At 48.2% G+C, this 23,729-nt stretch overlaps 1 non-coding gene across 1 annotated transcript; it reads left to right on the forward strand.

Moving 5' to 3' along the window:
• Positions 1 to 4,257: 4,257 nt before the first annotated feature.
• Positions 4,258 to 4,331, forward strand: TRNAT-AGU. The gene has a single exon. It is a non-coding gene; the product is annotated as a tRNA-Thr (tRNA).
• The last annotated feature ends 19,398 nt before the right edge of the window (positions 4,332 to 23,729 follow it).

The following is a 23,729-nucleotide window of genomic DNA, read 5'->3' on the forward strand; positions in this document are numbered from 1 at the left end:
CTGGTGGGAGTCCGATCTGAGGCTGATGGGAGTCCGATCTGAGGCTGGTGGGAGTCCGATCTGAGGCTGGTGGGAGTCCGATCTGAGGCTGATGGGAGTCCGATCTGAGGCTGATGGGAGTCCGATCTGAGGCTGGTGGGAGTCCGATCTGAGGCTGGTGGGAGTCCGATCTGAGGCTGGTGGGAGTCCGATCTGAGGCTGGTGGGAGTCCGATCTGAGGCTGGTGGGAGTCCGATCTGAGGCTGGTGGGAGTCCGATCTGAGGCTGATGGGAGTCCGATCTGAGGCTGGTGGGAGTCCGATCTGAGGCTGGTGGGAGTCCGATCTGAGGCTGGTGGGAGTCCGATCTGAGGCTGGTGGGAGTCCGATCTGAGGCTGGTGGGAGTCCGATCTGAGGCTGGTGGGAGTCCGATCTGAGGCTGGTGGGAGTCCGATCTGAGGCTGGTGGGAGTCCGATCTGAGGCTGGTGGGAGTCCGATCTGAGGCTGGTGGGAGTCCGATCTGAGGCTGGTGGGAGTCCGATCTGAGGCTGGTGGGAGTCCGATCTGAGGCTGGTGGGAGTCCGATCTGAGGCTGGTGGGAGTCCGATCTGAGGCTGATGGGAGTCCGATCTGAGGCTGATGGGAGTCCGATCTGAGGCTGGTGGGAGTCCGATCTGAGGCTGGTGGGAGTCCGATCTGAGGCTGGTGGGAGTCCGATCTGAGGCTGGTGGGAGTCCGATCTGAGGCTGATGGGAGTCCGATCTGAGGCTGATGGGAGTCCGATCTGAGGCTGATGGGAGTCCGATCTGAGGCTGATGGGAGTCCGATCTGAGGCTGATGGGAGTCCGATCTGAGGCTGATGGGAGTCCGATCTGAGGCTGATGGGAGTCCGATCTGAGGCTGATGGGAGTCCGATCTGAGGCTGATGGGAGTCCGATCTGAGGCTGATGGGAGTCCGATCTGAGGCTGATGGGAGTCCGATCTGAGGCTGATGGGAGTCCGATCTGAGGCTGATGGGGGTCCGATCTGAGGCTGATGGGGGTCCGATCTGAGGCTGATTTGGGTCCGATCTGAGGCTGATTTGGGTCCGATCTGAGGCTGATTTGGGTCTGATCTGAGGCTGATTTGGGTCTGATCTGAGGCTGATTTGGGTCTGATCTGAGGCTGATTTGGGTCTGATCTGAGGCTGATTTGGGTCTGATCTGAGGCTGATTGGGGTCTGATCTGAGGCTGATGGGGTCTGATATGAAGCTCATGGGGGTCTGATCTGAAGCTGATAGTGGTCTGATCTTAGGCTGGGGGGTGGAGGTCCAATCTGAGGTTAATGGAGCTTGGCGGTCTGATTTTTGGGGTGTGATCTGAGATCTGATCAAAAATAAAAAAAATGTTGTTTTCCTCCTCTTAATCTGAGGTGCGTTTTATAGTCTGAAAAATATGGTATGTGTGTGTACAGTATCTGTATATATCTGTGTATGTGTGTGTCTGTATACAGTATCTCACAAAAGTCAGTACACCTCCCATATTTTTGTAAATATGTTATTCTATCTTTTCCTGGGACAACACTGAAGCTATGACACTTTGATACAATGTAAAGTAGTCAGTGTACGGCTTGTATAACAGTGTGTCCTCAAAATAACACAGAGCCATCAATGTCTAAACTGCTGGCAACAAAAGTGAGTGCACCCCTGACCCTAAGGCTGGGTTCACACCTGAGCGTTTTACAGCGCGTTCCTACGCGCTGTAAAACGCACAACAGGCAAGAACCAATGATTCCCTATGGGAATGGTTCTCACCTGGGCGTTTTACAGCGCGTACGATCGCGCTGTAAAACGCCCGACGCTCAAACAAGTGCTTGAGCTTTTTTTGGGGCGTTTGTCGCGCGTTCCCGCACATAGATATTCGGGAACGCGCGACAATGTGTGAACGCCAGTCTCTGTATGCGCGATTGTAAACGCCCGTACAATCGCGCATACAGAGCGCTCGTTTCAGAACGCTCAGGTCTGAACCCAGCCTAAGTTCACACCTGAGCGTTTTACAGCGCGTTCAAACGCGCTGTAAAACGCTCAACACATGAAAACCAATGCTTCCCTATAGGAATGGTTCTCACCTGGGCGTTTTACAGCGCGTACGATCGCGCTGTAAAACGCCCGACGCATAATCAAGTACTTGAGCTTCTTTGGGGCGTTTTGACGCGCGTTTGTGGCCATAGGACACTGCAGTCAATGACACAAACGCGCGTCAAACGCGCGTTTATTATTACAAAAAACGTGCATAAAAACGCGCGACAAAAACGCGCGTAAAACGCGTGTTTGAGAAACGCTCAGGTGTGAAAGCAGGGTAAGTGAAAATGGCCAAATTGTTATGTGACTCGTTAGTGTTACAAGGTGTGAATAAGGAGCAGGTGTGTTATATTTGGTGTTATCGCTCTCGCACTCTCTCATACCGGTCACTGGAAGTTCTACATGGCAGCTCATGGCAAAAAACTCTCTGAGGATCTGAAAAAAACTGAATTGTTGCTCTACATAAAGATGGCCGAGGCTATAAGAAGATTTCCAACACCCTGACACTGAGCTGCAGCACGGTGGCCAAGACCATACAGCGGTTTACCAAGACAGGTTCCATCCGAACAGGCCTCGCCATGGTCGACCAAAGAAGCTGAGTGCACAGGCTCAGCTGGGGGGTCAGCCTGTCAGTGCTCAGGGGGGTTAGGGGGGCTCAGACTATACACCGCACACTGCATCAGATTGGTCTGCGTGGTTGTCGTCCCAGAAGGAGCCTTTTCTAAAGATCATTTACAAGAAAGCACACAGTTAGCTGAAGACAAACAGACTAAGGACGTGGATTACTGGAACCATGTCCTGTGGTCTGATGAGACCAGGATAAACTTATTTGGTTCAGATGGTGTCAAGCGCGTGTGGAGGCAACCAGGCGAGGAGTACAAAGACAAGTGCGTCCTGCCTACAGTCAAGCATGGTGGTGGCAGTGTCCTGGTTTGGGGCTGCATGAGTGCTGCCGGCTGTGGGGAGCTACAGTTCATTGAGGGAACCATGAATGCCAAAAGTGTACTGTGACATACTGAAGCAGAGCGTGATCCCCTCCCTTCAGAAACTGGGCCGCAGGGCGGTATTCCAACACAATAACGACCCCAAACACCTCCAAGACAACCACTGCCTTGCTAAAGAAACTCAGGGTAAGGCCTCATGCACACGGCCGTTGTTTTGGTCCGCATCCACTTCAATGGGGCCGCAAAAGATGCGGACAGCACTCCATGTGCTGTCCGTATCCGTTGCTCCGTTCCGTGGTCCGCAAAAAAAATATAACCTGTCCTATTCTTGGCCCCGTTTTGCGGACAAGAATAGGCAGTTATATTAACGGCTGTCCGTGCCATTCCGCAAATTGCGGAACGCACACGGACGCCATCCGTGTTTTGCGGATCTGCGATTTGTGGACCGCAGAACACAACGGTCGTGTCCATGAGGCCTAAAGGTGCTGGACCGGCCAAGCATGTCTCCAGACCTAAATCCTATTAAGTGTCTGTGGGGCATCCTCAAACGGGAGGTGAAGGAGCGCAAGGTCTCTGACATCCACCAGCTCCGTGATGTCATCATGGAGGATGGAAGAGGATTCCAGTGGCCACCAGTGACGCTCCAGTGAGCGCCATGACCAAGAGAGTTAAGACAGTGCTGGAAAATAACGGTGGCCACACCAAATATTTGGGCACAATTTAGCCATTTTCACTTTTGTTTCCAGCGGTTTCGACATTAATGGCGGCGTGTTGAGTTAATTTGAGGGCACACTACATTTACACGGACTACTGTACATTTTATCAAAGTGTCAGATCGTCAGTGTTGTCCCAGGAAATGATATAATAAAATATTTCTCACTTTCATTATATCTGTGTATTTTCGCGTCCGTATGACAGCCGCAAACCCAGCCTGACCGCAGGTCTAATGATCGGGGGTACAGTATGGTAGACCTGTGGTCAGGCAGGGTTTGCGGCTGTCATACGGACGCTAAAATACGCCCACATTAGGCCCCATACATACGACCGTGACCGCTGACTTCAATGGGTCCGCAATCCGGATCTCACGGCCAAAGACAGGACATTGGTTCATAACTGAATAATGTCATTTTCATTCTATACTCTGTAATAAAATATGAATAATTATCACAAATAAAGTTATAAATGTTGATTGAAGGCCTCCTAATCTGCTGACTCATCTCCATGGTGACGCTGTGTGGCTGATGGATTCTATTTTGAGGCTAAGCCACCGTGCGGCGCCGTGGCTTAGTTGGTTAAAGCGCCTGTCTAGTAAACAGGAGATCCTGGGTTCGAATCCCAGCGGTGCCTTTTTGTTTTAACCCATTTTTTTGTGTGTGTGTGTTTTCTGAATTCACTAGATTGGCCTGATTGTGAGACATGTCGCACCTTTTAATATTTTCCCTCAGAGCTTTTGCCCTCATGTGTTTTATTCGTGTAAAATGGACACGTTCATACCGCACTTTGCCAGCTCTCTGGACTGAAGCGCATGGCGCCTCCTTGGTGCTTATAAAATAATATAATATTACAGAAGTGGTATAATTCACGTCGTGCGTCCATTGCCAGTCACGGGCGGAGCGCCCAGGAGACATTACGTTGCGCGGTGCGCCATCTGGCGGCAGAGCACGGCTACTTGGGATCCGCGGCTGAGTTTTCCCACACTGGTTGCAGGATGTAAGTGACGTCATAAGGTGACGTAGAAAACGACCGTTTATGTGGCTTTATTTCTTGTGTAACATATGTTCTCTTCATTGGTGGAATAATCCGTTTTATTTCCGCTGTGTCACGAACTGGAGTGACGAGTCTGTCCAATTAGGGTGACATTTCGGGTTTCTGAGGTAAAAAAGTCGCAGTCTGTGATTCTCCAGGCCTGTCTTGAACTGTAGGACTGTGCTCGTCATGACGTCAGGAGACGTTTACCTTCTACTTACACCCTGCGTCACAGCTATTTCCACTGACCTCATAGCAACCTGAGACTGACCCCATAAAGTGTGCCAGTCATAGGCTGCTCATTAACTGCCAGAGAGTGCCCCCATAAACTGCCAGAGAGTACCCCCATAATCTTCCAGAGAGTGCCCCCATAAACTGCCAGAGAGTGCCCCCATAAACTGCCAGAGAGTACCCCCATAATCTGACAGAGAGTGCCCCCATAATCTTCCAGAGAGTGCCCCCATAAACTGCCAGAGAGTGCCCCCATAAACTGCCAGAGAGTGCCCCCATAAACTGCCAGAGAGTACCCCCATAATCTGCCAGAGAGTGCCCCCATAAACTGCCAGAGAGTGCCCCCATAAACTGCCAGAGAGTGCCCCCATCAACTGCCAGAGAGTACCCCCATAAACTGCCAGAGTGCCCCCATAAACTGCTAGAGAGTGCCCCCATAAACTGCCAGAGAGTGCCCCCATAATCTGCCAAAGAGTACCCCCATAATCTTCCAGAGAGTACCCCCATAAACTGCCAGAGTGCCCCCATAAACTGCTAGAGAGTGCCCCCATAAACTGCCAGAGAGTGCCCCCATAAACTGCCAGAGAGTACCCCCATAATCTGACAGAGAGTGCCCCCATAATCTTCCAGAGCGTGCCCCCATAAACTGCCAGAGAGTGCCCCCATAAACTGCCAGAGAGTGCCCCCATAAACTGCCAGAGAGTACCCCCATAATCTGCCAGAGAGTGCCCCCATAAACTGCCGGAGAGTACCCCCATAAACTGCCAGAGAGTGCCCCCATAATCTGCCAGAGAGTACCCCCATAAACTGCCAGAGAGTACCCCCATAATCTGCCAGAGAGTGCCCCCATAAACTGCCGGAGAGTACCCCCATAAACTGCCAGAGAGTGCCCCCATAATCTGCCAGAGAGTACCCCCATAAACTGCCAGAGAGTACCCCCATAAACTGCCAGAGAGTGCCCCCATAAACTGCCAGAGAGTACCCCCATAAACTGCCAGAGAGTGCCCCCATAAACTGCCAGAGAGTACCCCCATAAACTGCCAGAGTACCCCCATAAACTGCCAGAGAGTACCCCCATAAACTGCCAGAGAGTGCCCCCATAAACTGCCAGAGAGTGCCCCCATAAACTGTGCCAGTCATAAGCTGCTCATTAACTGCCAGAGAGTATCCCCATAAACTGCCAGAGAGTACCCCCATAAACTGCCAGAGAGTACCCCCATAAACTGCCAGAGAGTACCCCCATAAACTGCCAGAGAGTACCCCCCATAAACTGCCAGAGAGTGCCCCCATAAACTGCCAGAGAGTGCCCCCATAAACTGTGCCAGTCATAAGCTGCTCATTAACTGCCAGAGAGTATCCCCATAAACTGCCAGATAGTACCCCCATAAACTGCCAGAGAGTACCCCCATAAACTGCCAGAGAGTGCCCCCATAAACTGCCAGAGAGTGCCCCCATAAACTGTGCCAGTCATAAGCTGCTCATTAACTGCCAGAGAGTATCCCCATAAACTGCCAGAGAGTGCCCCCATAAACTGCCAGAGAGTACCCCCATAATCTGCCAGAGAGTGCCCCCATAAACTGCCGGAGAGTACCCCCATAAACTGCCAGAGAGTGCCCCCATAATCTGCCAGAGAGTACCCCCATAAACTGCCAGAGAGTACCCCCATAAACTGCCAGAGAGTACCCCCATAAACTGCCAGAGTACCCCCATAAACTGCCAGAGAGTACCCCCATAAACTGCCAGAGAGTACCCCCATAAACTGCCAGAGAGTGCCCCCATAAACTGCCAGAGAGTGCCCCCATAAACTGTGCCAGTCATAAGCTGCTCATTAACTGCCAGAGAGTATCCCCATAAACTGCCAGATAGTACCCCCATAAACTGCCAGAGAGTGCCCCCATAAACTGCCAGAGAGTGCCCTCATAAACTGCCAAAGAGTGCCCCCATAAACTGCCAAAGAGTGCCCCCATAAACTGCCAGAGAGTGCCCTCATAAACTGCCAGAGAGTATCCCCATAAACTGCCAGATAGTACCCCCATAAACTGCCAGAGAGTGCCCTCATAAACTGCCAGAGAGTACCCCCATAAACTGCCAGAGAGTGCCCTCATAAACTGCCAGAGAGTACCCCCATAATCTTCCAGAGAGTGCCCCCATAATCTTCCAGAGAGTGCCCCATAAACTGCCAGAGAGTGCCCCCATAAACTGCCAGAGAGTGCCCCCATAAACTGCCAGAGAGTACCCCCATAATCTGCCAGAGAGTGCCCCCATAAACTGCCAGAGAGTGCCCCCATAAACTGCCAGAGAGTGCCCCCATAAACTGCCAGAGAGTACCCCCATAAACTGCCAGAGTGCCCCCATAAACTGCTAGAGAGTGCCCCCATAAACTGCCAGAGAGTGCCCCCATAAACTGCCAGAGAGTGCCCCCATAATCTGCCAAAGAGTACCCCCATAATCTTCCAGAGAGTACCCCCATAAACTGCCAGAGTGCCCCCATAAACTGCTAGAGAGTGCCCCCATAAACTGCCAGAGAGTGCCCCCATAAACTGTCAGAGAGTGCCCCCATAAACTGCCAGAGAGTACCCCCATAGTCTGCCAGAGAGTACCCCCATAAACTGCAAGAGAGTGCCCCCATAAACTACTAGAGATTACCCCATAAACTGCCAGAGAGTACCTCCATAAACTGCCAGAGAGTACCCCATAAACTGCTAGAGAGTACCCCATAAACTGCCAGAGAGTACCCCATAAACTGCCAGAGAGTACCCCCATAAACTGCCAGAGAGTACCCCATAAACTGCTAGAGAGTACCCCCATAAACTGCCAGAGAGTACCCCATAAACTGCTAGAGAGTACCTCCATAAACTGCCAGAGAGTACCCCATAAACTGCTAGAGAGTACCCCATAAACTGCCAGAGAGTACCCCATAAACTGCTAGAGAGTACCCCATAAACTGCCAGAGAGTACCCCCATAAACTGCCAGAGAGTACCCCATAAACTGCTAGAGAGTACCCCCATAAACTGCCAGAGAGTACCCCATAAACTGCTAGAGAGTACCTCCATAAACTGCCAGAGAGTGCCCCCAAAAACTGATAGAGAGTACCCCATAAACTGCCAGAGAGTACCCCATAAACTGCTAGAGAGTACCCCCATAAACTGCCAGAGAGTACCCCATAAACTGCTAGAGAGTACCTCCATAAACTGCCAGAGAGTGCCCCCAAAAACTGATAGAGAGTACCCCATAAACTGCTAGAGAGTACCCCATAAACTGCCAGAGAGTACCCCATAAACTGCTAGAGAGTACCCCATAAACTGCCAGAGAGTACCCCCATAAACTGCCAGAGAGTACCCCATAAACTGCTAGAGAGTACCCCCATAAACTGCCAGAGAGTACCCCATAAACTGCTAGAGAGTACCTCCATAAACTGCCAGAGAGTACCCCATAAACTGCTAGAGAGTACCCCCATAAACTGCTAGAGAGTGCCCCCATAAACTGCTAGAGAGTACCCCATAAACTGCCAGAGAGTACCCCACATAAACTGCCAGAGTGCCCCCATAAACTGCCAGAGAGTACCCCCATAAACTGTAAGACTAGGTTCACACGGAGTATTTGGATGAGGATTCTGGCACAGATTCCGCACCAAAAATCCTCGCCAGAAAGGCCTGCAGAAGCTTCCCGTTCATTTCAGTGCCCCGTAACCCATAACCCATAACCCTGTACGTCATAATGCAAGAGGGGATGTATGGAGCAGGTCTAAAAAAAGAAACCCCAATATATTAACTGTTTAAATCACCCCCCTTTATTAAAATATAAAAAAAAATCCTGTGTGGTGAACGCCGTGACCAAACAAATGAAAAACATGCGATTTGCCTTTTTTTTGTTATCTTGTCCCCCCAAAAAATTGAATAACTGTGATCAAAAAGTCGTACATGCTACAAAACTAGTACCAAAAAAACAAGCCCTCATACAGCTCTGTAGACCGAAATATTAAAAAGTTATGGCTGTAAGAATGTAGCAATGCAAAGAAAATTTTGATTTTTCCAAAGGTTTTTATATTTTTTTAAGTAGTATAACAAAATAAAAACAATTCAAGTTTGGTATCGCCGCATTCGTATTGAGCTGCAGAATAAGGATGTCAGGTCATTTTCTGTGCATAGAGAATTCTGTGATGTCAAAACCCCCCAAAAACCTTGGCGGAGCTCTTTTTATTAATTTTTTTTCAATTTTGCCACACAAATGATTTTTTTCCCATTTTCTAATACAAGACAAATGGTGACATTAAAACATGCATAGCATCCCGCAAAAAATAAGCCCTTATATAGCTATGTGAACGGAAAAATAAGAAAGTCATGGCTATTGGAACCTGGGGAGGAAAAATCTAAAATATAAAAATGAAAATAGGCCCGGTCTTTAGGGGGTGTTAAAACTTGCATTGCTTTTTTTCCCCGCTTGCGGTTTCAAAAACTGCACCACAGAAAAGTGAAATGTCCCGTGTCCATGGGTGGTGTATAAAATCTTCCACTTCACACGTCAGTGTTCGGTCAGTGATTTCCATCAGTGATTGTGAGCCAAAACCAGGAGTGGAGCCTCCACAGACATAAGGTATAAGGGAAAGACCTGCACCTGTTCTGGGTTTAGAGCCGCACCTGGTTTTGGCTCAGAATCACCGATGGAAATCACTGAAGTGTGAACTTGGCTCAGCGATACGTGAGGTCCACTTTGTGTGCAGTGTGAACAGTGGCTTGTATGTAAGACTGCATACGTATCTGTTGAAGGTGCAAAACATCCATTTTTTTAAATGTGATTTTTCAATAAAAAAGAATTGCTTTTATCCTGGTGCTGGACTGATACGGGGGGTCCTGACCCACGGACCCCATGCCAGGGCTTTTAGGCTCATACATCGCCATGTATGCCCAGAATACAGGATGACTGTGTCCCCGCTGGGAATGCGCCCTGTCCGTCATTCCTGATCCTCGCTCTGGAGAACATAGTCCTGACCAGCGCGGCTCAGTCTTGTTTCCAGTTTGCTTCCTGGCTCAGTGGTTACGTGTTCTGCAGTTTTATTATTTTATATTATTGTTATTAACTAGATTTATAAAATAATTATCAGGAACCACAACTGACTGGGCCCCACAGCAAATTTTTGAAGGCCATGGGGCATTTTCCTAGGCCAGTGACATTGCGTACATCTGTCACATGACTGGGGGCTGAGATGCAATCTACAAGGGATTCCGCTGTGCTTGGTATACTGTGAGGAGGCCGCAGCTCTCACCGGAGTGCTATAAGCTCCTAAAACAGCTGATCATTGGGTGTCCTGGGTGTCTGACCCCCTGATAATTGATCATATGGACAGAGTTCCAGAATCTCAGAAAATCCCTTTAAGGCTATGTATGTACACCTTTGGATACATTTGTTGTTATTATTTCATTGTACTTATTTTGAGTTAAAAATATTTTTTTAATTCGTTTTTTATTAAAAATATGGAGCCTTTTTCTCGGTACAGGGCTGAGATGCTCTAGTAGCAGGATCTGAATTTTCTCTTTTGCGTCAGTCAGGGAGCAGACGGGCTCCTTATCTCTGATCGATGACGTTATAAACACTAATTATAGCTCAGTTCTTATCTTACTGATAATAATGCGGCCTAAATAAGTGTTTATGAGCTGTCAGTAGTTTAGAGATAAGGTTTATTAGATACCTTGCCAGAACGCTATACCGGAAGTGACGCGGCCGCACAGGAATCAGCTGGAGGAGGGTGTGTGCGGCGCTGCGCAAGCGCACAACCAGTGGATTAGCAAAAAATCATTGCAGCGCTGCGGGAGAAGGACTTAATGCGCATGCGCGAAACTGTACACCGCGTGCGCACTTAGGGGTAGGTAGATTTTCCAGCGCAAAATGTTCCATCAGATCTCCTTACCCCTGAGTGCGCTCGCGCGTACAAGTCATCAGGGTCAGTTCATCCTTATCGCAGAGCTGAGTGCAGAATATCGAGGTCACCACATAGCAGAGTGCGGGATATTACCCCAATATCCATCACTCAGCTCTGCGGTGTCCCCCAATATCCCGCACTTAGCTCTGCTATGTGGTGACCTCGATATTCTGCACTCAGCTCTGCGATAAGGATGAACTGACCCTGATGACTTGTACGCGCGTGCGCACTCAGGGGTAGGGAGATCTGATGGAACATTTTGCGCTGGAAAATCTACCTACCCCTAAGTGCGCACGCGCGGTGTACGGTTTTGCGCATGCACATGAGGTCCTTCTCCCGCAGCGCTGCAATGATTTTTTGCTAATCCAGTGGATGTGCGCGTGCGCAGCTCTGCACACACCCTTTTCCAGCTGATTCCTGTGCGACCGCGTCACTTCCGGTATAGCGTTCTGGCAAGGTATAGGAATCTGGCAGAACACCGGCACAAAGTGAAAGTGAAAGTGAAAGTACTAGTCACACAGCTAGAAAATCAGTTAACCCTTTGTGACAGAATGGCTCAATATTTTTAATATAAATATAATTTTTAGCCAAAAATGAGTGAAATGCAATCATAAAAAATGCCTCCAAAGGTGTACATAGCCTTTAAGGGTACAATCACAAGGGGGGGATTTTCTGCGCCCTAAATTACTCTGTGGATTTTCAGTGTTACATACAGATTTGTCATGGATTTTGGTGCGGATTTCACTGCATTGCAGTACGGATTTTAAATAAATGATACGCAGCATTCTGCGGATTTGCTCCCTGGATTTCGCTTTTTGCAATGCATCGGGTAAAGTCCACTAAAAATCCTCAACAAATCTGCATGTAGCACATGGGAATTTTGTCTCAAAGTCACTGCAGGTTTTGCTGTTGAAGCACAGAAAATCTGCAGTGTAAATTGCGCCCCCATGTGGCCATGCCCTTACACTGCAGATTTCATCCACTGTAGACTCTCCTCCACTTGGCTGGTGCTGTAAAATGACGTGGACCTACCACGCGCGCTGCGCAGCATTTGCATCTCACATAAACAGATTGTAAATCAGGAGCACTAAATGTACGGATGGCAGGGTCTGCAGACTGAGATCTATGCACTGGATATCGACACGATCGTATATACGGTAATTTAAAGGGAACGCGTTCCTTTAAATGTACATCTGCTTTCTGTATACAGCACCCAACAGCTGCCAGAAGTTTGCGTTTATAGAACGATTGCGAATGTGGCCAGTGGTCTTGTGTGCGGTGGAACAGCCGCCATCTGACCGCTCTGTGAATGCTGCTCCCCGCAAGTTACATCCCCATTGAAGCCAGAGTATTTGTAGATGATGAGGGTCCAGATCATGGCAAATAGGGGTGCACCACCAATGAGGCCAGGTGAGGCGATCGCCTCAGGCAGCACCAGGTAGGGGCAAGAGGGGGGCAGCGAAAGGGCCATGGGTAATGAGCGCTTTCATTGTGGTAAAGGGGTTAGGTTAAGAAATTTGCATGGGGGGGGGGCGCTGTTTCAATTTTCGCCTCAGGCAGCAGAAAGGTTAGGTGCACCCCCGCTCACAAATGTGGACTTCTGGCATCATTTCTATGTAATATAGAATGTAGTTGATTATTTTCCTCTGGGTCCTTGGCTTCGGGACACAGACATCCCGTATTTCCCGTCCCATTCCAGCTGTGATTCCCATGGCATTTAGAATAGAGGTTCTCATGGTTTTAGGCCGAAAAGATAAAAATAGACACCGCTCTATTTTAAAGGGGTTATCCCATGAGTAATGTAAAAAATTAAAATCAGACATCATCTAGTACATGACAACCTCTTTCTAACAAAGCCAGAACCAGCCCTGTACCTCACATGGATCCAGAGATCTCCGCATTGACTGCTCTGCGGGATTTATATCAGGCTGACAGCTGAAGGGGAGTGTCTTTTCTGCTGCAGTTAAGGGGGCGTGTCCCCTCTCTTCCTATCACAGCTCAGGGGGCGTGTCCATGCTCTTCCTATCACAGCTCAGGAAGCAGTTGAAGGATGAAACTGAGCATGTGCGGCCATCTCAGTGAGCCGGACAAAGAAATAGGAAAAATACAAACAGCAGGTGGCGCTATACAGATACATTTTATTGAATAACTCAGTGGCTATGCAAAATTTTTAATTACACGCAATTACAAAATAATTCAGATCCAGGGGCTGGTTTGAAAAAATTTAGAATATTTTTCATGGGATAACCACTTTAAATATAGAAATTCTTATCCCTTTCTCAGTGTGACACAAGACCAAATATGCCATAGACAGGACTCAGCAACCTCCAGCTGTTGTGAAACTACAACTCCCAGCATTCACCGCTGCTCAACTGTCCTCTGAACTCCTCTAGAAATAAATGGAGCATGCTGGGAGTTGTAGCTTCACAACAGCTGGGGTGCCGAGGCGTGCTGACCCCTGCCATAGAGGCAGCGCATGTGTCTGATTTGGGCCCACATAGATCAGGTTGTCCACATCCTCACCAATCAGCTGTTGGAAGGGGTCACCCCACCCGGGAGAGCGTTACACCTACTTCCTTGGCCTGCGAGGTCACATTCATCAGTCACATGGCCTTTGGTCACATTCACGTGAATGGGAATGAAATGCAATACTAAGTGCAGCCACCATACAATGTACGGCGCTGCGCTCGGTATACAATGCCAATCGCTGCAGCTGATCGGCGGAGGTGCTGAGAGTCGGACCCCCACCGATCAGATATTGATGACCTACCTGAGGATAGGTGATCGATATTTAACTCCCCGGAATATCACTTTATTAACATAACACGTTGCACGCTATAGTGGATTCCATACATGTCCTGTGCACGCAGGGCCTAACATACAACAGTCGGAGAGGTATTGGTTGTGTCCTTGGGAAATTTGCAAAAAGTGAAAGATATGAAGTTGGCACCCATCCAGATTCTTTTAAAAACGGTGAATTTATTTCAGATCTTCCGATTCTTACATCAGGTAGGACCCACATCTTCACATCTACTGTCGTAACCAGCCGCCATGTGAAGGTGCCTTCATTTATTGTTGGCGGCATGAAGACAAGTGTTTACCCTCGTCAGCGTCTCGCCGGCTCTGGGTTCTATTAACAAACAGGTGTTGCTAGGCAACGGGGATGAAAGCTTCTGATGAAAGGTGTCCCGACATGAGGCTGCCGAGGGCGTCACTCGTATACACAACACGTTATATGATGGGAGAGTATGGCGCGCACGGTGCGGGGGTGACATGTGCAGCATCTGTGACAATCAAGACTTTTCAGAATCAACAAGGACCTGCCAGGGGCATCTATCAGCGCCCTTGGGTGCTACTGCACCCACTGAACAGCTACCATTAGGGAGTCTGTTGAGTGTCTGCGATTGCACCCGTGGACTCCGCTGCGGAGGACACTGCTGCCGTTACATGCAGCGATGTCCACCGCTCATCCACATGCAGGGCCGCGCCGTTATGATTTTTAAACATGCTCGTTCATTGGGCATTTGGAGGCAGTATTAGATGATTGCGGGAAAATCTGGCAGTCTAATATACCCTTTAGATTCTGTCTCTTTTGGGCACATGAGAAACCTTCTTGATAGCCAGCGCTCGGCTATTTTTGGCAGCCCCATAGAAAATGAATAGAGGGCGGCTGCGCATGCGCCCTCCCGGTATAAGTGCTGGTCTCAGACAATGGGGGCATATCCTAGCGATATGCCCCCATCGTCTGTGATGAGGCGACCCCTTTAAGGTTAGTAACCAACATTATAGAGATTAAACCAGGCACTCAAATATGGATTATAGATCAAAATATGGATTTATACGTTGGTAAATATGGTTTTATACGTTTTATACGTTTTATGTGACTGGGTGGGTCACACAAACCATGAGCACCTTGAATCCATTAATCAGCTGCAGTGATCCACAGACATTTCGTTTTAGTAACCAACATTGCTCTCCCTGTGTGTCAGCGTCAGTCTTAAACGACATTTTCGCATTCTATTCATGTCCCTCAAGATGAACAGAACTGTGCATTGCAAACCTTGCTGTGCATTTACCCTAAACCGCAGCAGCATAAAAAAAACACCTCTGTGGCCTGGTGGTCCAGGAGCGGTCTCTGTGCCCGGCCTCCTCTCGGGGGTCAGTTAAGAACGTTTTGCAGGAGACATGAATAGATTTGAATCTCTCCCCTCTCGGTTTGTTCGCAGGAATAGTGTGAAGGTTTGCGATTTTCTAACAATTCTGTGTCAGAAATCAGCGCTAATGAGTCAGGTTTAAATCTGTTAAGAACTGCCGGAGAATGCAACACCTGCACAACTGAGGTCAGACTCAGGGACTGTAAATCAAGCATATAAGGCCTGTTCACACATTGCAGTTACGTTCTGGCTGCTGCAGTTATTTTACCACCGCGTTGTATGTTACTGAATGGGATTTGCATTTGGGTTGATGTGACATGGGCGGAGGTGCGACAACCCTCACCCCCCGTCAATCAGCAGTTCAGTTGTAGCTCTGATGCTGGAAGTCGGTTCCAGGATTGAACAGCTCCGTCCGTGGTATAGTGGATGCAGCTGTAACTGCAGCGCAGCTTCCTTTGAAGTGAATGGTAACCAGCTCCATCCACTGCACAGAGGGATAGTGGAATGCCCAACAGCATCCTGCAGGGGAGCGACGGCAGCTGAGCTGAATGGTGAAGCAGGGATCCGTCCGTTCCCGCTTCACCATTCAGCTCAGCTGCCGCCGCTCCCCTGCAGGATGCTGTTGGGCATTCCACTATCCCTCGGCTGGACTGTGTAGGAGGAGCGGTGCAGGCCCGGGAATCAGCCTGTACTCCTCCTACACAGCCCAGCAGCGCGATGTGTGATTGTATCCTGCCTGCTGCTGCCGGGGAGTGCAGGGTCAGCTGCGATGATCATTGGAGGAACTTGGTGAGTATTTACATTTTTATTTTTTTACTTCTTGTGAAAGGGGCATGTATATGGTTATAAGTTATAACGACTGTGAAGTGGGCACATATATGGTTATAACTAGAGATGAGCGAACCTCTGTTTTAAGTTCGGCGTCTAAAGTTCGGGTTTGGATTAGCGGAGAATCCCGATCTGGAACCGGATATGGATTCCGACTTCCGTTGTGGTCCGTGGTAGCGGAATCAATAATCGGCCATTATTGATTCCGCTACCACGGACCACAACGGAAGTCGGAATCCATATCCGGTTCCAGATAGGGATTCTCCGCTAATCCAAACCCGAACTTTAGACGCCGAACTTAAAACAGAGGTTCGCTCATCTCTAGTTATAACTACTGTGAAGGGGGCACATATCTGGTTATAACTACTGTGAAGGGGGCATTTATATGGTTATAACTACTGTGAAGGGGGGCACATTTCTGGGTATACCTACTGTGAAGGAGGCACATGTGGGCATTACTACTGTGAAGGGAGCATATATCCAAGTATAGCTACATCTGTGCATAGCAACTGTGAAGGGGCAGACATCTAGGGATAACTACTGTGAAGGGGGCCCATCTGGGCATAACTACGGTGAAGGGGGCACATCTGGGCATAACTACGGTGAAGGGGGCACATCTGGGCATAACTACTGTGAAGGGGGTACATCTGGGCATAACTACTGTGAAGGGGCACGTTTCTGGGTATAACTACTATGGAGGGGACACATGTGGGCATAGCTACTGAGAAGGGAGCACAATGGGGGCATAACTACTGTGAAGGGGCACATGTGGGCATTACCACTGTGTGGTGGCACAAAGGGAATAATTAATGTGGTGGCATCAGGGGGACTGGGTGTCTATAGTTATGTTTTGGGTGAAGTCAGAGGTGCGGCCTAGATTGCCCAAATTGCCTATTGTTCCTCTTTGCAGGTTTCAGAAGTTGGGAGCAATGTCAGTGCCTACTTTGGGAGCTGGAGCTACGATGAAACAGCTGATCGGTGGCGGTGCGGAGTGTAGGACCCTCGCCAATCTGATATTGATGGCCTATAGTAGATATCCATATCAGGATAGGTCGTCGGTGGGGGTCCGACCTCTGGTCCCCCCCAGCGATCACTAAAACATAGAGACTATAGCTACTTCGGTGCTTATCCAGGCATAGTGGTGCATTTTCTGGTATTGCAGCTTAGCCCTGTCCACTTGGGAATCGCTCGGATCAGATCCCCTGTGATCCCACATTGTTCAGATCATAAATGTGTATCCCTCCAGTGCAAGCTTTTATGGCTGTTACCCAGCTCTCTGTGATATGGATTAGAGGACTGTAATGCAGACGTTTTATCCGTGTCCACCAGCCGATGACCACAGAGAGCTGCGCCCACGGTAAGCCCCATGATGGTTGTGTGCAGATAAGCTCTGCTGACCAGGCTCCCCCGTCGATGACAGCTTTGCTTACTTAGGAGTAGGCAGGAAATGCTTTGCTGTTTTATTTTAATCTGCTATATTAATGCACGAGCAGAAAACAACATGCACATTCACCAGTGCGGTCAATATTCTGTACAGCTTTCTGCGTCTGGTATTGCAGTCCAGCTCCAGCGAAGTGAATAGAAATGAACTGCAATACCACCCGCAATCTACGAACACATGCGGTGCTGTTTTTGAAAGACCATGTGTTTCTAAGCATGGAACCCTTTAAAAGAAGATGTAGCACTGTATTCATGCATCAGGAGCTCAGGATGAAGAAATCATCACTATACGTTCCTCCCAGATAGAGGGGTTCTATATTAATAATCGAGACATTATCAGTTCAATATATGTGGGCCAAAGTGAAATGAGTCCCACCCAGTGCTGGACTGGGATCAGATTCTGGTTCTGAAGCAAGGGCCACACGGGGACACTGGTCACGGCCAGGATTGCTGAGTGGCGGTGATCCCATAGAAATGAATGGCGGAGATCCCATTAATTTCTATAGGATCACCTCTACTCAGCGACCAGTCTCGCCGCGTAGCCCTTGCCTAAAGCCACCATACACATGAGATAACTATCGGCCTGGCAGGCATCTCTCCCGGTTTTCCCATACATATGCATGCTCGAGCTCAGCCAAGCATGCATATGGAGTAATTGGATAGAAGGGGGGAAACTGATGCAGACATCTCTGGCAGCAGCTTATGTCCTAGAGAACAAAAGGAATTTCAGTATGCCCGATCCTTATCTCCCCCAACATCAGCTGGCAAAGTCGGGAGGCCCCATGCACATTAGATATATGGCCAGCTTTAGGAGTCCAATATTCTCAGATCCCAGGCACATCGGAATAGAGTGGACCAGGGCTCACACACACGAACGTTTGCGGATTTGGACCCATTCACTTGAATGGATCCGCGATCTGCAAGATTCAGTCCGCACCGCAAAAAAAAAAAAAGTTCTATTTTTTACAGTGCGGAGGCACGGACCGAAATCCCACGGAAATGCTCTGCACTGCTCTGTATCTTGTGGATTGCAGATCCATTCAAGTGGATGGGTCCGTATGCGTGATACAGAGCGCACACGGCCGATGCCTATGCATTGAGGACCCGCTGGGCCGAAATACGGACACGGGCTGCACGTGTTCATATACATGAGCCTTAAATCTGGCTTTGCACTCCTGACACCTTAGGGAGTTTCTTATAGGGCTTCTGTCAGGAGATTTGTCCCTATGACACTGGCTGACCTGTTACATGTGCACTTGGCAGCTGAAGGCTTCTGTGTTGGTCCCATGTTCATATGTGTCCGCATCGCTGAGAAAAATGATGATTTAATATATGCAAATGAGCCTCTAGGAGCAACAGGGGCGTTACCATTACACCTAGAGGCTCAGCTCTCTCTGCAACTGCTGCGCCCTCTGCACTTTATTAAGACTACTTTCACATCTCCGGTTTGAAATTACGGCATGGCCGTACCGGTAGACAAGTGGAGGATCAGCCGGACACAAACCGCAGCGCACAACGATTTCTGTCCAGCTGGTTGTCCGCTCATACCTAATGGGGCTGGCAGACATTACGTCTGCATCCAGCAGCGCCGGATCCGGTGGAGTTACGGCTGGCTATTCTCTGCCGGAACAGCCTGCCGGAATTCAAACTGGAGATGTGAAAGTAGCAGACTGCAGGGTAGTACGTGATGTCCTCCCTTCTGCCCCGCTGATTGGTTGTCAGGGTTTGTAGACGGGAGGGGAATACGGGTGAAGCTCTAAGGGTCCATTCACACGTCCGTTGTTTCTTTCCTGATCTGTTCCTTTTTTTGCGGAACAGATCTGGACCAGATCTGGACCCATTCATTTTCAATGGGTCCTGAAAAAAAATCAGACATTGTGCTGTCCGATTTTTTTCTGGACCCATTCAAAATGAATGGGTCCAGATCTGGTCCAGGAAAGAAACAACGGACGTGTGAATGGACCCTTATTGGCTTGTTAGGAAATTTTAGTACAGGTAAAATTCCAACTTTATATTGAGGTCTTTACAAAATGTAATGACAAAAAATGTGGATTCAATAGGTGGCTTTCTGGAAATTCCTCTTACTATATATATGAAACAAGGGGTTAATCATAAGCGTCATTTTCCTATGGGTTTCCCATTTAATGGCATTACGCTTTAGATTGTAAATGCACTAAATACTATTACTGCTCGCTGGAGATAATGACAGAATGAGGGCAAACTCTGGGGAGAATCAGCACCGAACGGTTATTAATAATTCTAAAGCTAATGCAAAACATCTCTGAATGAAAAAATAATCTATAAATAATAGAGAGGAGATCCAGAATAAAGGGACTTCCATCCTGGTGTGAGACACTGAGAAGTGGGGATGAGTAATCCTAGTGAGCAGAAAGCTGTAATAATCAGAAAGTTCAAAGCAAACGAGCCCAAGTTATTATGATTACGATAACTAATGAACCGCTAAAAGTTAAAAGATGGCGCCATAAAAAAAAAAAAAAAAAAGAAAGTGATTTCATTCCAGGAGCCCGATCATTTCCTGTTGATAATGGCCCTTTGAAATCCAACGTCAGCTAGAGAAGTGCTGTGTGAGATGTGAAGTGCAATTATCCTCATACATAGGCCTCCTGCACACGGACGTTTTTTTCCCCCGTTTACTGGCCGTTTTTTGAGTTCCGTATACGGAACCATTCATTTCAATGGTTCCGCCAAAAAAAACGGAATGTACTCCGTATGCATTCCGTTTCCGTATTTCCGTTTTTCCGTTCCGTTTTAACATAGAACATGTCCTATTATTGCCCGCAAATCACGGTCCGTGGCTCCATTCAAGTCAATGGATCCGCCAAAAAAAGGAACACATACGGAAATGCATCCGTATGTCTTCCGTTTTTTCCTGAACCATCTATTGAAAATGTTATGGCCAGCCCAATTTTATCTATGTAATTACTGTATACTGTATATGCCATACGGAAAAACGGAATGGAAAAACGGAACAGAAACAAAAACACAACGGAAACAAAAAACGGAACAACGGATCCATGAAAAACGGACCGCAAAACACTGAAAAAGCCATACGGTCGTGTGCAATAGGCCATATGCTGCTGCTACAGGTCAGAAACCTGGAAGGGAACAACACTCTACGTATACAAATACTGTACATAAAACCTGTATAAGGCTGAGTTCACATCACCGTTCAGCCCATCCGTTTTCCTGATCCGTTTGGTAGCCGGAGAACGGAAAGGACGGATTCGGCACATAACTGAGCCGAGCAGAACCTAAAGACCCCATAGATTATAATGGGGTCCATTAGGTTTCCGCTCAGTGCAAGATTTTTGAAGCGGAGACAAAAGTCCTGCACGCACAACTTTTTAACTTTTGCGGTATTGAGACCCGGCAGAGGATCTCAATACGGGAGAAAAACGGAACTCAACAGAACGCAGCGCTCCAAAATGCATTCCCTTCCGTTTGGTTGCATTCCCATACCGGAGAGCAAACCGCAGCATGCTTGGCTCCATTCGAATCAATGGGGCCGCAAAAAAAACGGAACACATACGGAAATGCATCTGTATGTCTTCCGTATCCGTTCCGTTTTTGCTGAACCATCTATTGAAAATGTTATGCCCAGCCCAATTTTTTTCTATGTAATTACTGTATACTGTATATGGCATATGGAAAAACGGAAAGGAAACGGAAACACAACGGAAACAAAAAACGGAACAACAGATCCGTAAAAAACGGACCGCAAAACACTGAAAAAGAAATACTGTCGTGTGCATGAGCCCTAAGGCTCCATTTACACATCTGTAATAATGCGAACCCATTCATTCTCTATGGGGATGGAATGGATGCGAAGAGCATCCGCATTTCCGGAGCGCGGCCCCGATCTTCCTGTCTGCAGCTCCCGAAAAAAATAGAACAAGTTCTATTCTTGTCCGCAATTGCAGACAAGAATAGTTATTTCTATGGGGGGCCGGCCGGGTGTATTGCGGATCCGCAATTTTCAGATCCATAATGCACTACGGATGTGCGAATGGACCCTAAACTGACTGAACTTGTGTGCAAAACCATCCGTTTTTTTCCTGACAAGATCCGTATCGCTGGTGTGAAAGACGTAAACGTTTCTGACTTTGCCAGGGGGAGCCCAGTGTAGCTTGTAGTCTGTGTCTCCAATTGCAATATGTAGTTTTGTTTACTAAAAATAACAATGTCCAAAATAAATAAATAAAATATGTAACAATTATTCCAGATTTCCTCATGCCTCCTTTTACTGCAAAGCTTGATACATAGTAGCAATGTGGAGACTGCTATCTGGTGACAGCTGGGCTGAGAAGCACCAGTCACAGGTCAGTGTCACACAGACCCAGGGGGGTTTCCAGATGATCTCAGTGCAGGGACATGGGGCTGGTGACTTCCCTGAGGTGCAGTACTCTGACTGACCAGGAGAGGGAGGCAGATAGAGATGAGCAGTATTGGGGGTGGTTTCTGCCATTAGGTATATTGAGGTGAGTGGCTATCCTGCTGCTAGAATAAGGGGGAATGGTGCTAGTGCCAGGGGAAGAAGAGGAGGGGGTTGGGGGGTCTGGCAATGTGTGTATGAGGAAGTAGTGTCATCAGCTGCTGCACCAGGAGATGCTTCCTTTTCCCCACCTCCTCCAGCCTGCACTCCTCCTCCCATACAGCACACACACAGAGAAAGGCTCACTCAATGCATGTGCTGCTGGAAATGACAAGTGCTCATCCCCTGTCTAACAAAAGACACAGCTGATGTGGAGCCTCTCTCCTCCTGCACCCCCCTGGCTGCCTGACAAAGGAACACAGCCCCCCTCAACACCATGCACAGCTCTGCCAGGCTGGACTTTCTCCATCATATATCTGTCATTTGCTTTGGTGAGTACCTGCACCCCCCCCCTTCCTTTTATAACCACAGCAGAGGATTACATAGTGCGTGATATTGGGGGGTATCTACTGGATGCAATGCCAATAACTCCTATTGTGCCCCCAGCTTTGCGCCGTTGCAGTGGCTTCCATTGCTGTCCGTACAGTCTGCATCAGGGTTGATAGGGGTTAATACTATGATCTCATCTGCTAAATGTGCCACTGAGGACTTGGGCTGCTCCTGTGGCCCTTACCGCTGCTCCTGCATCCATCTCTGCTGCACACAGCAGCCGGCAACAGCTGACGGCAGCCAACACAAACCTCTTGTAATATTATTACAGGTGGGCATCAAGTGCCATTGGCTGTCAGGAGCGTGGCGCATTGTTAGGACAGGTGATGGTGGGGGATGTATATATGACAGCAAATGGTGAACACAGTGTGAGGATCTCAGCAAATAGCTTCCTGGGTCTCTTCTCCGTAGACCTCCATAAGGGTCACATCGGAGCAGTGGGATATTGGGGGGTAGCTATCCGATTTTAAATGAATTTAGGCTGGGTCATAATGGGGCATATTATGTCTGCAACACCCGGACCGCCTGAGGTTCTGCTAACCCTGTGATGGGTTCGGTGTATTATGGTAGGACAACCCCTTTAAATTAATCAGAGATGCAAAAAAAAAAAAAAGCGAATATATCGGCGTAAAAAGTTTACCATCAAATCATGGGGGGGGGGGGGCTCTCGGCTGCTGCTCTTGAAATTAAAGGGGTTCTATGAGATGTGACAAAAAGGGTACTTTTTTTATTCCTGAAAAGGCGCCACCATCATCCATGGGTTTTGTCTGGTATTGCAGTTCAGCTCCAATCACTGTGCTACCTATGGTCAAGAATGGCGCTGTTTCTCGAGGGGGGGGGGGACACACTTTTTTCGAATTTCGTGGAACCCTATAAAATTTGGAGCTGTAGAAGGTGTGAGCACATCTAGTTACTTTATGCGCTCACATAGAATGTGATTTCACTTTGATGCATCTTTTATTTTGGCCAATTGTCCTCGCTTCCACATTTGAGATCAATGCTGCCAGTTGACCACCAGAGCGGTGGGAAAATTTAATGAGTAATAGGTAATTTTTCTCTTTATTTTATGCTATTTCTTGCTGTTACTACCCCGACAACCCCAATCTAAACACAACAGAACGCGTGGTAGTATTCCTACAGGACAAGCCCTGCAGGGATAGAGCGCGCACTCCTGTCTTTATACCGTCCGCGCTCTTTGTTGTATTTGACAGGTGAATGTCAGCGAGATGGATCCTGACAGCATTGATCTCTGTGGTGGAGGCCAGGCCATGTAGAAGATCAGAACAGGGTAACGAGAGAGGAGACCACATCCAGCCATACTACATGACTCACACCTTTAAATTTAGTCACAAATTTGTTTAAAAAAAAAAAAGTCTATTTTTTTTTCGCTTTTGTCCATGGCCAGTGTCTAGTATTACAGCTCAAGTGAAGGGGGCTGATATGTAATACCAGCTAAAACACACAACCACTGACAAAATGGTTGGTC

This window comes from Bufo gargarizans, chromosome 10 (genome assembly GCF_014858855.1).
Source record: "Bufo gargarizans isolate SCDJY-AF-19 chromosome 10, ASM1485885v1, whole genome shotgun sequence".
Lineage (NCBI taxonomy): Eukaryota > Metazoa > Chordata > Amphibia > Anura > Bufonidae > Bufo > Bufo gargarizans.